The following is an 18014-nucleotide window of genomic DNA, read 5'->3' as shown; positions in this document are numbered from 1 at the left end:
TATGACGTGATCCCATGACATAAATAACGGGGTTAGGGTGGGACCCTAACATGCCCTCCCCCTTAAGACTAGCCTTGTCCTCAAGGCTGAAGTTGCGGAAACTGCTGAAGAATAGCGGCTGGTTCCCAAGTTGCATCTTCCGACGAGGTATCTTTCCATTTGACGAGGACCTCCTTAATCATGCGGCCGCGCAGGTGCTTGTCTCAAGTGTCTAGAACCTGTTCCGGTTGAAGCCAGATTGATCCTTCTTCATCCAACTCAGGTAGACTGGTTTGAACTCGGCAATTGTTCCCAATCACTTTCTTGAGACATGATACATGGAAAACTGGATGGATTTTTGCTGTAGGTGGCAAAGCCAACTTGTAAGCCACTTCTCCAATGCGCTGAAGTACTTGATATGGTCCGTAGAATTTTGGAGAGAGATTTTGACAGCCCTTGTCTTTGAGTGATGTTTGCTTATATGGTTGCAGCTTCAAAAAGATTTGATCCCCTTCTTGAAATTGGCGCTCTGAGCGATGTTGGTCAGCCTGTTGCTTCATACGGTTCTGAGCTTGATGAAGATTCTCGCGCAGGTGGGCAAGCATGGTTGCACGGTGTTGTAGGAGTTGATCCACGGCTTGTACTTTGGAGCACCCCGTGAGATAAGAAGTGGGGGATGGCGGAAGTTGTCCATAGACTGCTTCATAGGGAGTCATTTTGGTGGTGGCATGATAGTTGGTGTTATACCACCATTCCGCCAGAGGTAACCACTGTACCCAAAGGTGTTGTTTTTCTGAAGTGAAACACCTAAGGTAGGTTTCTAGACATTTGTTGACGGCTTCGGTTTGACCATCTGTTTGCAGATGATATGAAGTACTGAGTTTGAGTTGAGTGCCTTGTATTCTGAAGAGCTCCTGCCAAAAATTACTGGTGAAGATTGGGTCGCGGTCGGATACAATAGAAGTGGGCATGCCATGCAATTTGAAGATTTGATCCATGAAAGTTTGAGCAACCAAAGTGGGTGTGAATGGTTGGGGTAGGGCGCAGAAATGAGCATACTTTGACAGTCGGTGCACAACCACCATGATGACTGATTTGTTCCCCGACTTTGGAAGACCTGTAATGAAATCCATGGAGACCTCCATCCAAATTGATGCCGAAATGGGCAATGGTTGTAATGTGCCTGGTGTGTTGACGGTTTCCCCTTTGTGGCGTTGACAGACGTCACATTCTGCTACAAAAGTAAGGATGTCCTGTTTCATGCCGGTCCAAAAAAATGATCTTCTGGTGCGAGCGTATGTCTTCTGAAAGCCCGAATGTCCTGCAATGGGAGATGAATGCAATTCTGCCAAAATGCGACTTTTGAGGGTGGATGTTGGTGATATGACGACTCTGTCCTTGTAGCGAAGAATATCATTCTGCCACGAGTAGCCCTTGCTGGAATTAGGATCTGCCTGTAATTGAGAAATGAGTTGGGAGAGCCCGGGGTGTGAAAACCATTCCCTGCGAGCCTCTTCAATCCAGTCTGGAATGGGGAGGGATATTGCGAGCAGAGTACTTTCCTCCTCAAATTGGCGCGACAATGCATCTGCTACCCTGTTGTCTTTCCCTTTCTTGTAAATGATCTCATAATCATATCCCAGCATTTTGGCTAACCATTTATTTTGTTGGGGGGACGATAGGCATTGCTCCAAAAAATATTTAAGACTGTGATGATCTGTGCGGATTTGGAAACGTCGCCCCAACAAGTAGGGTCGCCAGGTCTCAACTGCATGTAAGATGGCCATCATTTCCTTCTCATAGGTAGATTGGCCCAAGTTCTTCCCACTTAGTTGTTGGCTGGTGAAGGCCAATGGTCGCCCTTCCTGCATTAAGACTGCTCCAATACCTGTTCCCGAAGCATCAGATTCAATGACAAATGTTTTGGTGAAGTCCGGTAGTGCTAAGACCGGAGTGGAACACATGGCGGTTTTGAGAGCGGTAAATGCCTGTTGTGCTTCTTCGTTCCAAAAGAAGGAATTTTTCTTTAGAAGTTGCGTCAGGAGTTGCGGACAAATTTATGATAATAGCCTGTGTGACCCAAAAATCCTCTCAAGCTTTTCAAGGTCTTAGGTTGAGGCCATTCTTGCATTGCCTGGATCTTTTTGGGATCCACCTTGACACCTTCACGCCCCACAATGTGGCCTAAATACTCAACTTCTTCCATGCCAAATGCACACTTACACATTTTGACAAATAGTTTATGTGTGCGGAGCAGTTTCAAGAGGATATCTACATGCTGAAGATGTGCTGCCCAAGTGCCACTATAGATGAGTATGTCATCGAAGAAGACCAGGACAAATTTTCTGAGATATGGTTTAAGGAGGTGATTCATAAGGCTCTGAAAAGTAGAGGGGGCATTACAGAGACCAAATGGCATGACCAAGAACTCATAATGGCCTTCATGAGTTCTGAAAGCTGTCTTGGGAATGTCGGCTTCCTTCATGCGAATTTGGTGGTAGCCTGAGCGAAGATCCAATTTAGTGAAGAATTGAGCCCCATTGAGTTCGTCCAGCAAATCGTCAACCACTGGGATGGGAAATTTATCTTTGACTGTTAACTTATTGAGGGCCCTGAAGTCTGGACACATCCGCCACTCCCCATATTTCTTGAGGACCATGACGACTGGAGATGAATAAGGACTAATGCTAGGATGAATGACACCTGCTTCCAACAATTCCTTGATGATTTTTTCTATTTCATTCTTTTGGGTGAACGGATGTCTGTATGGCCGCACATTTGGGGGTTGGGCCCCTGGAACCAATGTGATGCTATGATCATGTTCCCCTCGCGAGGGTGGAAGTTCATGAGGTTTGTCAAAGACCATCCGATGTTTATTCAAAATCTGTTGCATCTCAGGATGAATTGGCGAAGACATGGTGTCTACTACCTAGATGGCATTAAATTGAGCTACCACTCCATGATGGCCCTTTTTTAACAATTTTTCCATCCTATGCGAGCTTATGATAGAGGGGGCTCCCGCCTGTAGTCCACGGAGGGTATGTGTGAAGTCGTTCTGCTTAAAACTCATATATAACTCCTGGAAATCCATTGTGATTGGCCCAAGAGTGCGGAGCCATTCCGCACCGAGGACAATGTCGCAACCCCCCATGTGTATTGCAAACATGTGGGTTTTCAAATGATAATCCCCCATTTGAATTTTGACATTTTCACAGCGACCTTCACATTTCATTGTGCCCCCATCTGCAATCTGGACTTGGAAGTTAGAAACTGCCCGGACAAAACAATGTGCTGCTTCAGCGATCTTTTGGTGGATGAAATTATGGGTACTTCCACTATCAATCAAGACTACTACTGGGCGATGTTTAAGAAAACCCCTGATTTTGAGAGTTTGAGGGGAAGAAATTCCTGCCAATGCATGTAGTGAAATCATTGGTTCATCAGATACCATCTCCTGTTAGTTATCTTCTTCGGTGGCCTCTGGTTCCTCAAGTGGTGGATCTTCCTCGGTGGAGCTGTAGTCAGTGGCATCTATTTGAAAAAACTTGTGCTCTTTGCATTTATGACCCGGGGAATATTTTTCATCACAATAGTAACATAGTCCTTGCTTCCTTCTTTCGGCCATTTCTGCCGGTGACACCTTTTGAATCTTAAGTGTTTGGGTCATATTCGGAGCCTGTGAGGGACAACCTTTAGCGGGGAAGTTGGGGCGGCTGGATTGGGCGGTTAATGCACGTTCCACCTTACGGGCTACCTGGCAAGCCTCGGTCCATGTGGGGGGGTGGTGGAGTAGAACCTGAGCTTTGATGGCTTCTTTAAGACCGCTGATAAAGCATTCCATGTAGAACTCATCTGTGAGACCCTTAGTGCGGAAGGTTAAAGCTTCAAAAGCAGTCATATATTCCTCCACTGTACCCGTCTGTCGAAGCTTAGTGAGACGCCCCAAAAAAGAGTCTTCCTGTTCAAAGCGACTGCAGAGAGTTTTGGCAAATTGGGCCCAATTCTGAAAATGTCCATTGCAGCGTTGATGCCATTCCTTCCATTGCCATCTTTCATTGTCCAAGTACATGGTGCCCACCATAAGCTTAGTTCCCTCATCTGTGATATGATTCAATTGGAAATACTGCTCCATTTGTGCTAGCCATGTTGACGTGTGAGAACCATCAAATTTCTGCATATCCAACTTGGGAGGACGCTGACTGGGTGGTGGATGGGAGTGCCAAATGTGAGGAGAGTGGCTAGACTCACCCTCATGGTAGTTATGGCCATTATACCCCTCCTCGTGGGCTGGCTCCTTGCCTTCTGGGAATGCCTGCTGTATCTGGTTACTCATTCCTTTAAGCTGAAGTTGTACGAAGCTACTCATATTTTGAAGCTCATGTTCGATCTTGGACATAGCCGTTTCGAGGGTCTCCATATGGTTTTCAATTTTGTCGATCCGTTCATTGGCCATCGCTTGGGCGCGAGTTTCTACCATACACCAACCTGATGAAAATTTGGGACCGCCTAAAAATTTTTACTAAGAAATTGAATGGTACCACCTTGCTCAGATCGTCGTCCTGATACTGATGGGCTAGGTCACCAATAAGCGTCCTGGAAATTTTTTTTTTAGAAAACTCCTAACGGAGTTTTACTCCTTCCTGATCAATACTGCAGTCGCCAAATCCTCAAAATGTCAATGCCGCCAAAAGTCCTGCGAAAATTATATCCAGGTACAGGAACCCTTCCCAACTACTCCGATCTGGTGAAACTGAGAGATCTGAATGGTGGAACAACTGCTGCTGCTGATCTGAAATATCCGATCTGGTGGATCTAAGAGATCTGAATGGTGGACAACTGCTGCTGCTGATCTGGAATATCCGATCTGGTGGATCTGAGAGATCTGAATGGTGGAACAACTGCTGCCACTGATGTGATCCCCCGATAGAAAGGGAACTATGGTCTTGAGGAGTGTCAGGTGCTACAGATCGCAATATACATAAGGGTCTGACAGTAGTACTCGGCCCAATGTTTCAGGGCTCTAACTAAGGAGGATCGACCGTACCCTTAGCCGTACAACCCAACTACCCTATCGTACGGGCGAGTAATCTCTCCGAGTGCTGTTCTCGGTGTACTGTAGCCACAAGACGGCCGAAGGTTTATCTATGGTGAGGTTTCAAGGGAACTAGGGGCTTCCTATATACCCAGAGGGTACGTGGAAGACAGTCCGTGCGCGGTTCTGTCTAATGCGCTACTACTCGAAGGGGTACCCACAGGGGTTACAAGGGAGTCCAACAGATGTGACCACCTCTTGTATTTCCTGCGTGCATGCCTCCCCAAATCCACAGGTTTATGCGCGTAACGACAGATCCCGTGGTTTAAAGACGCCGGAACACGTCTCTAGCCTAAAAAAAAAATTTTGCTAAAATTTGGAGATCCCACCGAGCCCTGGAAAGTGCTCTGATACCACTTGTTATGCTCTTAACCTGCAAAGCGATACCCAAACATAGAATTTGCTAAGAAAAGATACCGAGAACACAAAATATGCGAAAAAATATACCCAGAGCACAGAATAGCAATGATTTTATTATTCAGAGAGAAATGTTCACAGGCCTCTTCAAGGGGGCAACCTCCAATAGAGCAGAGCTCGATTACAAAACAAGACACACTCCTCCTCGCAGGGAGTCTCTATCCTTCATATATGACTCATACATGCAATACCACGAGCCAATATCGTGGCTTTTATTAATACCATCTATCTAATACTACCGCCCATTTACCATCTAACTAATACTACCGCCCATTTACCATCTAACTAATACTACCGCCCATTTGCAACTAACTGTGGTCCCGTAATTAATTGCGGGTTAACCACTTACAAATATTAATATGGGCTTTATTGACTCTTGACTATGACGTGATCCCATGACATAAATAACGGGGTTAGGGTGGGACCCTAACATACTATATTTAGTCATCAATTTAGTCATTAATTACTGCAATTAATGCCAAAAGAAATATGACTAAAATTTTGGTCATGTGATAAGATACGATAAATTAGCTACTAATAGTCATATAGATGCAAATTTTAGTCATCGTTTGAAACCAATTAATGTCCAAATAAATATGAATAAATTTTGTTCGTGTTATAAGATACCATAAACTAGCTACTAATAGTCCTATATATGCAAAATTTAGTTGTCATTTGTAATGACAATTTTATCATTTGCACCAGTCATGTATATTTTTTTGGTAGTTTCATATTCATTATACAAACAACAGATTTAGTAGTTTCTATTCATTTCATTTTGATCTCACTAATAACCAATATAAACAACTAATTTAGTTATATATTAATTATATTTGTGTTCATCATTAATCAATATAAACTACTAGTTTAGTAGTTTTAGATTGATTTGGTGTTCATTATTAATCAACATAAATTAATTAGAATGATCTTATGACTAAATTAAGAAAAAAGTCATACAAGGTGCATATTCATCTAATATGAAAACACAAAGTTACATATGTTAATCAATACTAAATAATATCATGTGAAAATATAAATAATTTCAACCACATAAATTTTATTATATAAATTTTCAAGTATTATAACATGAATTTCGAACTAAATATTGGTTGGACAACATTTTACACATGAAATATTTTTTTATCACTTCAAAACATTATCAATGTTTTTCCAAGACATTGCAAGTGAGTTCACCAACTCTGATAACTTGACAATCAATCTCTATGTGTGTGTCTTATGCAGTATATGGGCTATAAGGGTATCACTAGATTGGTTCTCTTCTCTCTCTTTTTCCATTTGTCACTCCATTGTAATTTCTCTCCTATTTCTTAAATTCCTACTTCTTACCGTCAATACTAAGTTCCTCTCTTGAAAACAAAAGAAAATACAATGCAAAGTATAAGACATGAAAGACAATGAATACTTGAATATAAACTAAAATAATATATAAAATATTTATACGACATATACCTCAACATCAGCAATATCAGTTCCATTATCCCCCATAAAGCAACAGACTCCAACAAATTTTCTTTAGTTGGGAAATAGTGTCCACTATGTAGCTTGATGACCTGTATAAAAAAAACCTAATAAAACAGGAACATAAAAAAACACATTAATAACTTAGCATTCAACCTTTAGAGAAATCTTAGGCGCAATCATGTCATCTAAGTTACGTGCTAAAAAGATCAAGCTATAGATAAATTTTTAAAACAAATAATCTTAGGAGGGATGTCTAATCCTTCTTGTTTTATTCGTAACAACACTTCATTATGTAATGCATGACCTTGGTCAAGTATATAGGGAAACTATGCCAAAATAACAACATGAAAGTAATCTTTTTTAATAGTCATGAAAATATTTTAACACAAAACAACTAAAAGGATTTCAATTAATATCGTGTAATACTAAACTCATCTTGAAGATTTTGATGTTTTTTAAATGTACATAATACTAAGTATTTTCAATTTCATAGTTAAAATACAACCCAAAATTAAAAGAAACGTTAAAAATATAATCATGTGATAAAGAGAGGATATCATGGAATGAACAATGCAATTATAAACAAATTGTTCACCTATCCACTAGTGTCGTGTCTAGTATTCCTAAAACATTTTCTTTCCCAAAATAACCATGAGGTGAAAGAATCACAATATTAAAAACCACAGGAATCCCTACTAGAAACATTTCTAAAGTTGATGGCTTAGGTGCCTGAAGGATGCCGAACAACAAACGATTCATATCCAAAACATTTTCTACATTGTCTCCATGTCCTTTTTCTGATCCCATTTCTAGTAACATGGCCACACCAGAGTCAAGTGACAATCAAACAAAGGAATTGTTTATTTATTATTATCATTTATATCTAAATTTTGAATTTGATTTGTTTGAAGAACATATTAATTCATATTTAAAACCTTCATGTCATGAGAAGGTACCAATTAATGAAATCAGATAAAACAACCTTAATGAAGTCATCAAACCATTCCTATGATATCAATATTTTTCTTTCTTTGATAACTTGGGTAGAAAAAAGAACATATATGCAAGAGAAAAATCCATATATTACTTGTGTTCAAACTTTGTATATGTTGTATTCTTAGGCATATTTTTAAGATGTTCCTCTACATTTACCAAAGAAGAATGTAGCTTGGTTAAACTCTGTATCCTTTCATTCAACATTGATTTCCGCAAGATAAATGTCATACATTATTATTACCCATTTCTCAACATGCTACAAATGATAAACTTAGAGTCTCATAAAACCAATAACAAACCCTTTTTTTAACCAAAACAAACAAACAAATAGTGCCTTTAATAAAGCTTCACACCTCAGAAATTGCTATGCCACATGATTAGGCTAAAGCTGATAATTTTTTAACCATATCTAGATCATATTTAATGGGATATTCATATGTTTACCCTGATGGTAGTTTGGTGTTAAAAGAAATATATAAATTTGGGTTATTATTAGTGAAATTCAAGTACAATTCAGGAAAATAAATAATGTCATTGCAATGTAGTGCAGAGAAATCATTGCATATCTTTATTAAAAGAAATAAGCAACATCACAAAAAGGATTGAATGGATTCTTCCCTCGTGCCAATACTAGTCCAGGGATGCTAGAATAAGATTGGCACAGAAATAGAAGTACGTGAAAGAAACTACGATGGATAGATGACACATACCCAAATTCCACATCAACTTCTGAAAAAAAGAAGGAAAAGAAGGTTGTCAGATGAGAGAGATCACTAGCAGCAAGGGCCTAGAAAGTATGCCCAAAAAAATAAAAGTAACGTATAAGGTAAACAAAAGACAGGCTAGTTGGTCACATTAAACTTCAACGAACCACACATATTAAATTTCAATGAAAAAGCCCACAATGAGGCACATTCTAATAACATCTGTACCATGTCATTATGATGAGCTAAATTTCCATATTATAGCATTAGTAAATTTTGTAAAGCTAAATAATCCTCAATTAGTATGTTATGAAACCAACTCACAAAAATATAGAAAGATAGATCAATGACTTAGAAATCAACCTCTTCGAGGGTGCAACCTCCTTTAGATTACACAAATAAACAATTCTTGGATGATATAAATAACAAAACCTACTTTCTATATATAGGAGTCTAAGGGGTCACAATATAACTAAGGCCGACCTAACAATAATAATATAAGGGCACAAAAATAAGAATATTGGTCTTTTATGGGGCACAATATTAACAATATAGGGAGAATAGGGGCACAACAATAACAATAACGGATGCGATGACAATATTAATGGGGTAATCACTATTATTATAGGGACCTAACATGCCCCTCTCCTTCAAAAAAGTGTTGTCCTCAATGCTTGAGTAGTTCTCGATGCTTCTGTATAAAATTATCATGCTCCCATGTGGAATCTTCAACGGGTAAGTTCTTCCACTTGATGAGATACTCTAAACTTGATCGATTCTGTAGCTATTGAGTTCTTGTTTCTTTGACTGTTTTGGGTTCCAGTATGATTTTTCCTTCCTCATCAAGTACTGGCAATATTGCTTGAACTAGGAGCTTGTCACCTATAACCTTGTTTAAGCATGAAACATGGAAAACTGGGAGCACTCAGGAAGCTGCAGGAAGCTCCAATTTGTATTCCATAGTACTTATCTTTTGCAACACATTGTATGGACCATAATAATTTGGTGATAATTTATTATCCTTTATAGCTTGCTTGAGGGACATTTGTTTATATGGTTATAGCCGTAGGAACACCCAATCACCTACATCAAAACCTTTTTCGCTGCAATGTTGATGTGCCTGTTGTGTCACTCTATTCTACGCTAAGGTGAGGTTATCCTTTAAGAGTTGGAGAACCTGTTGTTGATGCTCGATGTGATCATCCACTGTGTGAACCTTAGAATTTTCTCTTAAATATGATGTGATGGATGATGGATGATGTTCATAAAGTGCCATAAATGGGGTCATTTTTGTTGCAGTATGGGAGGAAGTGTTATACCACCATTCAGCTGAAGGCAACCATTTGACCCATTGTGTATGTTTATCAAATACAAAGCAACGAAGATATCCTTCCAAATGTTTCTTTACTATCTTAGTTTGCCCATCAGATTGAGGATGATAAGATGAGCTATGAGCTAACTGAGTACCAAGACAAGAAAATAATTCTATCCAAAAATTTCCAATGAAAATGGAATCTCTGTCACTTACAATAATCTTTGGGTTTCCATGTATATTTCGAAATGTTTCCATAAATGTAGTAGAAACTTTACTCACTTTAAATGGATGAGATAATGCACAAAAGTGTGCATACTTGGTAATTCTGTCAACTACCACCCTGATAACATTCTTTCCTTCGGACTTGGGTAAACCTGTGATAAAATCCATTAAAACCTCCTCCCAACATTGGATTGGAATGGATAAATATTGTAATAGACCTCGTGTCTTAATATTTTCAACTTTATTTTGTTGGCAAACCAAACATTCCACCACAAACTTTTGAATATCCGATTTAAGGCCATCCCAAAAGAATTCCTTCTTAACCCTCTGGTAAGTTTTTAAAAATCTTGAGTGCGCTCCTAACAGAGGGGTGTGAAATTCCCTAAGAATCTTTTGTTTGAGTTGGGAATTCTTACATAGGTATAACTGATCTTTGTACCATAACGAATTATTTTTCCAACTAAATGTATTATATGTACTGCGATCTTGTTGTAACTTCTGAATGAGTGCCCACACTTCTTTGTTGTTCTTCCATTCATCCCTTGCTTTGTTTATCCAATCTAGTTGGATAATAGAAATGGCCCAAACAAATGCTTCCACATCCTCATCCTTTCTTGAGAGTGCATCTCCCACAACATTTTGCTTCCCTTTTTAGTAGATGATTTCAAAGTCATAACCCAACATCTTTGTGACACATTTTTGCCACTCTTCTGAAGATAATCTTTGTTCTAAAAGGTATTTAAGACTATCATGATATGTTTTTACCTTAAAGTGTCTTCCCATTAGGTAGGGTCACCATTTCTTAAGTGCATTTAGTATTTAGAATATTTACTTCTCATAAATAGCTTTGTGTAAATACTTTCCTTTCATTGGACGAATTTTGAAAGCAATGGGTCTTTCTTCTTGTATTAAAACAACAACAATTCCATTTCCTGAGGCATCACATTCAACCATAAAGGATTTTGTGATGTCTGGTGTAGCTAAGAGTGGTGCTTGGCACATTGCATCTTTAAGATGTTCAAATGCCTTTGTTTCTTCTAGAGTCCATGAAAATGCATCTTTCTTCAATAATGTTGTTAGAGGTGCTGCTATTCTCCCATAATTCTTAACAAACTTGCAATAATACCTTTTCAACCTGAGAAATCCTCGTAGATGCTTTATGGATGTGGGGATTTTCCATTCCTTAATGTTTTTAACTTTGTTAGGGTCTACCTTAACAGCTTCATGAGATACAATATGACCCGGATATTCCACCTCTTGTACTCCAAAGAAACATTTGGAGCTTTTTGCACATAGTTGTTTCTCCTCCAATAGTTTGAGCACCCTGTCAACATGTTGAACATGATCCTTCCAAGACTTGTTGTAGATTAGTATATCATCAAAAAATACTAACACAAATTTTCTAAGGAAGGGTTTGAAAATGGAATTCATGAAAGCTTGAAATGTAGAAGGTGCATTGGTAAGGCAAAAAGGCATGACCAAAAATTCATAATGACCCTCATGAGTTCTAAATGCTATTTTTTGGAATGTCTTCAGTCTTCATTTGAATTTGATGATATCCTTAACAAATATCCAACTTGGTGAAGTGAATTTATCCATGCAATTCATCCAATAATTCATTAATGAAAAGAATGGGAAATTTATCTTTAACAGTGAGCTTGTTTAGCTCCCTATAATCTAGACACATGCGCAATGATCCATCCTTCTTGTGAACCAATGCTACTGGAATAGAGAAAGAATATTGAATAGGTTGAATTATACCAGCCTCTAGCATTTCTGCAACCATATGTTCAATTTCACTTTTTTGGGCATAGGGATATTTGTAAGGCCTGATGTTTGGAGGAACACTTCCTGGAATCAAATGAATAGCATGATCATGATCACGAATAAGAAGGATGCCTTTGGGAGTCTCAAATACCTTGGAATGATTGTCCAAGACTTCTTGGAGATCTAGAGAAAGATATGATTTCGATGTGGGAACCTCTAGTGAACATAAATGTGCAATTATGCCTTATTGTTCTTTCTTTAGAAGATTTTTCATTCCGTTAGAGCTGATCATCTTTCTTGGTTTCCCTACGATACCCCTTAATCCAACTTCCTTTCCTTTTGAAGAAAATTTCATGAAAAGTTCTTGAAAATTAAAATTTATTGTACCCAAGGATTGTAGCCACTGGACTCCTAGTACAACATCAACACCACCCATTGGAATGGAAAGCATTGGGCTATTCAAAACATTTTCTCCCATGGACAACTTGATATTATGGCACTTTCGTGAGCAATTTATGGTTCCTCCACTTGCAACCATCACTTGAAACTTTGGTGATGGATATAGGAAGCGATTCAATTCCTTGGCTATCTTACAATTCATAAAATTATGGGTACTAACCGAATCAATCAACACTATTAACTTTTTCTTATTGATATGCCATTCTATCTTGATAGTTTAGGAGTGGTAATTCTAGCCAATGCATTACAAGACATGGTCATATTCATTTCTTCTTTCTCGAGGGTTTTTTCCTGGTGTATATCCTCTTCTTTTGACGTTTCTTGTTCCTTTTCTTCCTGCTCTTCATAGTCTATGTAAAATAATTTCTTCTCAACACACTTATGACCTTTAGCGTATTTTCTATCACAACTGTAACAAATCCCTTTTTCTCTTTCTTCTTCTAATTATTGTGGTGTTAATCGTGTAGGTTGTGGATGGCTAGGGGCAACGACACTTCCATATTTATGATTGTCAGTGGTAGGCTTCCTTGTTGCCATAATTTTGCTTTCCATTTTTCTTTCCAACGTGAATGAATTCTCTAATGAATCAGGTTCCCAAGGTGAACCTCATGTTGGATTTTATCCTTTAAATTACCTATGAACACATCAATCCTATTCCCCTCTGGAATATATTTTACCCTTATATTCAATTTTTGGAAGTCCTATATGTGCTCCATCATTGAACCGTTTTGTTTGAGATTTATCAATTGGCTAAAAAAAGTGTTATTTTTTGTATCCTCATAATGTGCTATAATTTCATCCATAGAAATAGCCCAAGTGACAATTTGTTTATGAGAGCAAAGCCATTGATACCATACAAACTGATTTGGTTCTAAATATAATGTTGCAATGTGTACCTTTTGTGTGTTTTGCACATTATGGAGATTGAAAATTTACTCCATCTGTACTAACCATGATACGAGATCCTTGCCGTCAAACTTACTCATATCGATCTTTGGAACATGGTAGTTCTTCGATACAATGTTAGAGTCTATGAAATCATCATTAACATTTATTTTGTTCTCATCATGAGTTTCCTTCACTACCCTTTCACCATTAATAAGAATTTATTGTAGAAACTTTGTCAAATATGTCTTCAAATCTTCCATCTTAGCTTCCATGCCATCCATCTCAACCTCCATGCCATCCATCATAGCTTCTACACCTTTCTTTAAACCATCCATCTTAGCTTTCATGCCATACATCTTAGCTTCTGCATCTTTATTTAAACCATCCATCCTAGCTTCCAAGGCATACATCTTAGCTTGTACGTCTTTCTTTAAACCATCCATGCTAGCTTCTGTTACCTTTCGTGCGAGTGAAATTTGATGCACTTGGTCTCATAATTTTGATATATCATGTTGCATTTCTTCCTCTTCTTCATGAGTCATGCTAGAGCTTTCAGGTTGCTTACTTGGTGTTTCAATTTTCTCTCTTCGAGGCATTAATTACTGATAATGATGCTTCACTATGCCCTTTGAATTCCTTCAAACTAATTTTTCAAACCAAACTTATGCAAAAATTTAAAAAAAACTACACACCTTTTTTAACTTTGTAGGACCTAAATATTGAATCTCTTGTATCTATGTAATTTTGGATCTCCAACGTCTAAAATTGCTTCCTGTGGTAACCCTTCGAGTACTCTTTCTAACCACGCAAGTCTGAGAAAGATTGGATTCTCCAATGAAGAGTTATGGCAAATCTCCTATGATGACCAGGGAAAATTTTAAGAACCCCCCCTAAATTTATAAATATAATAAATGGGCGAATCTCCATGGTATATAGGAAAAATGGAAGGCGATTTTATCAATAATATAATATGTATATATAATTTTTTGGCGAATCTCTCACCAGGCATGGCGAATATTTTACTCAATTATAAAATCTTGTAAGATCTTGGCGAGTCTTTCACTAAATAATAAAACTTTGTAAAGTCCTAGTGAATCTTAGCATAGGCTACATGCTGATTTAATTCCCCCATTTAAATAGGCTACATTCCAGGTGAATACCATGGGTCAATACCATGTGCCATTTTTATTTTTATTAATTCTAATATTAGGGTTAATAATGGTTCTTTGCATGGTATTAATAACAATCTAGTCCATGGTATTTGTCCCATAGTATTTTGGCCATAGGTTTCACCTAAATATAACCCATTTCTTGAGTGTTCGTAAATATAAGGTGACTTATGGAGTAAATATAAAAAAATGTTTTATTTGTTTACCATACCTCTCGTTTATTTATATTTTTATTAATTTACCATACCTCTTTTACAAATATGGTATTTGGCCCATAGGATTCACTTAAATAAAACCTCTTTCTTGAGCCTTCATAAATAGAATGAGGGCTATGGACTAAATTAAAAAGAGGTTTTATTTATTTACGATACGTCTAGTTTATTTATATTTTATTTATTTACCATACCTTTTGAGTAAGTATAAAAAGACCATACCTTTTGAGTAAGTATAAAAAGACGTTTTATTTATTTACCATACCTCCACTTTACTTATATTTTTATTTGTTTACACCCTTACATGTATATAAGGTGACTTATGGAGTAAATATAAAAAATGTTTTATTTGTTTACCATACCTCTCATTTATTTATATTTTTATTAATTTACCATACCTCTTTTATAAATATGGTATTTGGCCCATAGTATTCACTTAAATAAAACCTATTCTTGAAAATGGGCGAATGGATTCACTTAAATAAAACCTATTCTTGAAAATGGGCGAATGGAAGGTTGTAAGTCCTAACTTCAAGGGCTAAATTTACTTTTTTTACCCTCTCCCTTAAAATAAGGTGGGCTATTTGAGGTGATTTGTAAAAATGTACTGCGATACAAAATATTCGCCCACTAAAAATTTAAAACCCCTTAATTTCGCCAAAGGGCGAACATTCGCCCCTAAAATTATCCTTGACGATGACCTAATTATAAACTGGTTTAGTAGAGCGAGATTGTAGGAAGTGCCACGTGTCTCTGTTTTGACCTTAGGATTTGAAATTTATACACAATAAACTCCTATCTGTCCTATTTCTATAACATCTTACGAAATTTCAATCAGTTGTTCAAAAAGCAAGTCATGATGACTCTCCCCCGGTCACCTATTTGAGATATAGCTCACGATCTTGTAAAAACCGTATCTTCTTGGGATCATATCTCTAAAAATAGAGGGAGAGAAGATCTGAAATTCTGACCAAAGCTTTAGAGTGATTTCAGCTCAAATGGGTTGTTTTTTTTGCTTCTGAAACATCACAGAAAAAGGTTATAGAAAAAATTCCACGATGACCTATTTGGAGCAGTGAAACCCTAGAATCCAACCTCTGATACCAAATGTTATGAAACCAGCTCACAAAAAGATAGAAAGATAAATCAACAACTTATAAATCAACCTCTTCGAGGGGGAAACCTCCTTTGAATTACACAAATGAATAATTATTGTATGCTACAAGTGAAAAAACATCCTTTCTATATAAAGGAGTCTAAGGCGTCACAATACAACCAAGGCCGACCTAACAATAATAATATAAGGGAAGAAAAATAACAATAGTGGGATTCTATGGGGCAAAATAATAACAATATGGGGACAATAGGGGCACCACAATAAGAGTAAGGGATACAATGATAATAGTAATGGGGGGATCACTAGTATTATAGGGACCTAACATATTATGTCAAACACAATATCTTCTATAGGGGCCAAAATCCCCTCTATCAACTTCACTCCAACACTAGAGCAAGAAGAAATTATCATCATGAACCTCTATAATAATGTAATAATGGCATAAATGTCCATTAGAGTAAAGTTTATAGATGTATTGTGGTTAATTAATGTAAATTGGCCGAGTCATTAATAAAATCCTACTATGATGGTTAATAAATAAAAGTCATTATGTTCATTATGTAAGGACAACTAATGGTGTATTAGTGAAACAATAGCTAGAGTGGTTCTAACTAGTGATGGAGTACTCCTCATGTAATCAAGGGATTTTTATCTATCATGATTTTTCACTCGTATTGGAGGTCATCCCCTTTGCAGTGGTTGGGAGAGCTTACCATCACTTGATTAGTGTGAATAATATAAATACATCGATATTCAATTGTGTGTTCCTTATATTCTTGTTATTATTATGTGCTATCAATCTTAACAAGTAGTATCAAAGAAGCAATTTACGTCATGTGAAATCATTTTATTTTTCCTTTTTGCAGATTATCTTGCTGTATAATTTATCCTTTCTTCGAAGCCATATTATAGTCACACCAAATGCCATTAGAAGTGAATTTATGTCACCATTTCCTATTTGCGTTATAATTGCAATTATGAGACATACTAAGGAAGTTGCAACCATTTTAAGTTGTGGCCTCAAAACCGTAGCTAATAAAATGAGATCAGTTGATTATTATATTGTGGAATGACTTTAGTATTTTGATTTGTTTAGGAGCCTGATTTCAATCAAACCAGTGTCATCCAAAGAAACATTTTGATGTCGTTTTCAGATCGGGGTCATAATAGAAATTTTAAGTAATATTGACGAAGATCTACCCTTAAAAGGTCAACTCTCTAGCTCTACAAGTTTTGCCTACCAAAACTGAAACTTTTCTTGTGGCTTTATTTTCTCTCTACTTCTCAACCAAATTGAGGTTATTCCAATGCCACCTGAAGAAAATAATTAATTTCATTTCTAATTTGTGTTCATTGTAGTTATTATAGGCAATATTAAAAGAATTGCAACCACTTTATGTTGTTTCATTCAACCATAAAATCCTAGTGGAAAAATAAGATCCATTGAATATCAATATATTATTCCCCCTGATTGATGAATATTTTTGTTTTATGGGAAACCTACATGGAAGGAGCCCCTGAACAAATCTTCTACAGCCTGTGAAGATTGTAATCAAAAGTGTTTAATAGGACTCGAAGAAACGGTCACGGAGAACCATGATCACTCAAGCATTGAAGTCATTCAAAATAAAAAACTACTTGTCATTCACCCCACTACACATAGTACATAAAAAATGTATTCAAAATTTTAGTGATTGTGAGACAATAAATTTCAAATTTTTAAGTTAAGTTCAATAAAGGAATGCCATGAGAAAACATTACTTCCCATTCCACCTGTTATCATTTGAATCTTTTGAAAAATAGAATTAGAGAACATTCTTGTTGACATGAGCCTGAAAACCACTTAACATGATCAAAATCCTCTTCACCATAGTTACGGTTACAATAGAAGCAATAAATGAACTTTATTGAGGAGCAGTCAAGGTAGGAGGCTAAATGCACTTTGAAAAATAAGGTTGTGTTTTACTTAGTGACTAAGTAATAGGATACTTCCAAATAAGCCCCATATCTTGTATCCTAGTGTCAGACGCCAATACATGAGGATACATGTATGACACATTTGGCACATGTACTCTTCATAGGACACCAACCAAAAATATGTCTTTCACATGTCCTACACAAAAATAAACAAAATGAAAAATATGAGATAATCAGTCAAGGGAAAGAAGGAAATTGCTTCATATCCTTCGGTGAGA

The sequence above is a fragment of the Pinus tabuliformis genome, chromosome 4_1, assembly GCF_031772625.1.
Source record: "Pinus tabuliformis cultivar Carrire ecotype Pingquan chromosome 4_1, CPIR1, whole genome shotgun sequence".
NCBI classification, from domain to species: Eukaryota; Viridiplantae; Streptophyta; class Pinopsida; order Pinales; family Pinaceae; genus Pinus; species Pinus tabuliformis.
The sequence above is the reverse complement of the archived record's forward strand: the minus strand, read 5'-3'. Positions refer to the sequence as shown.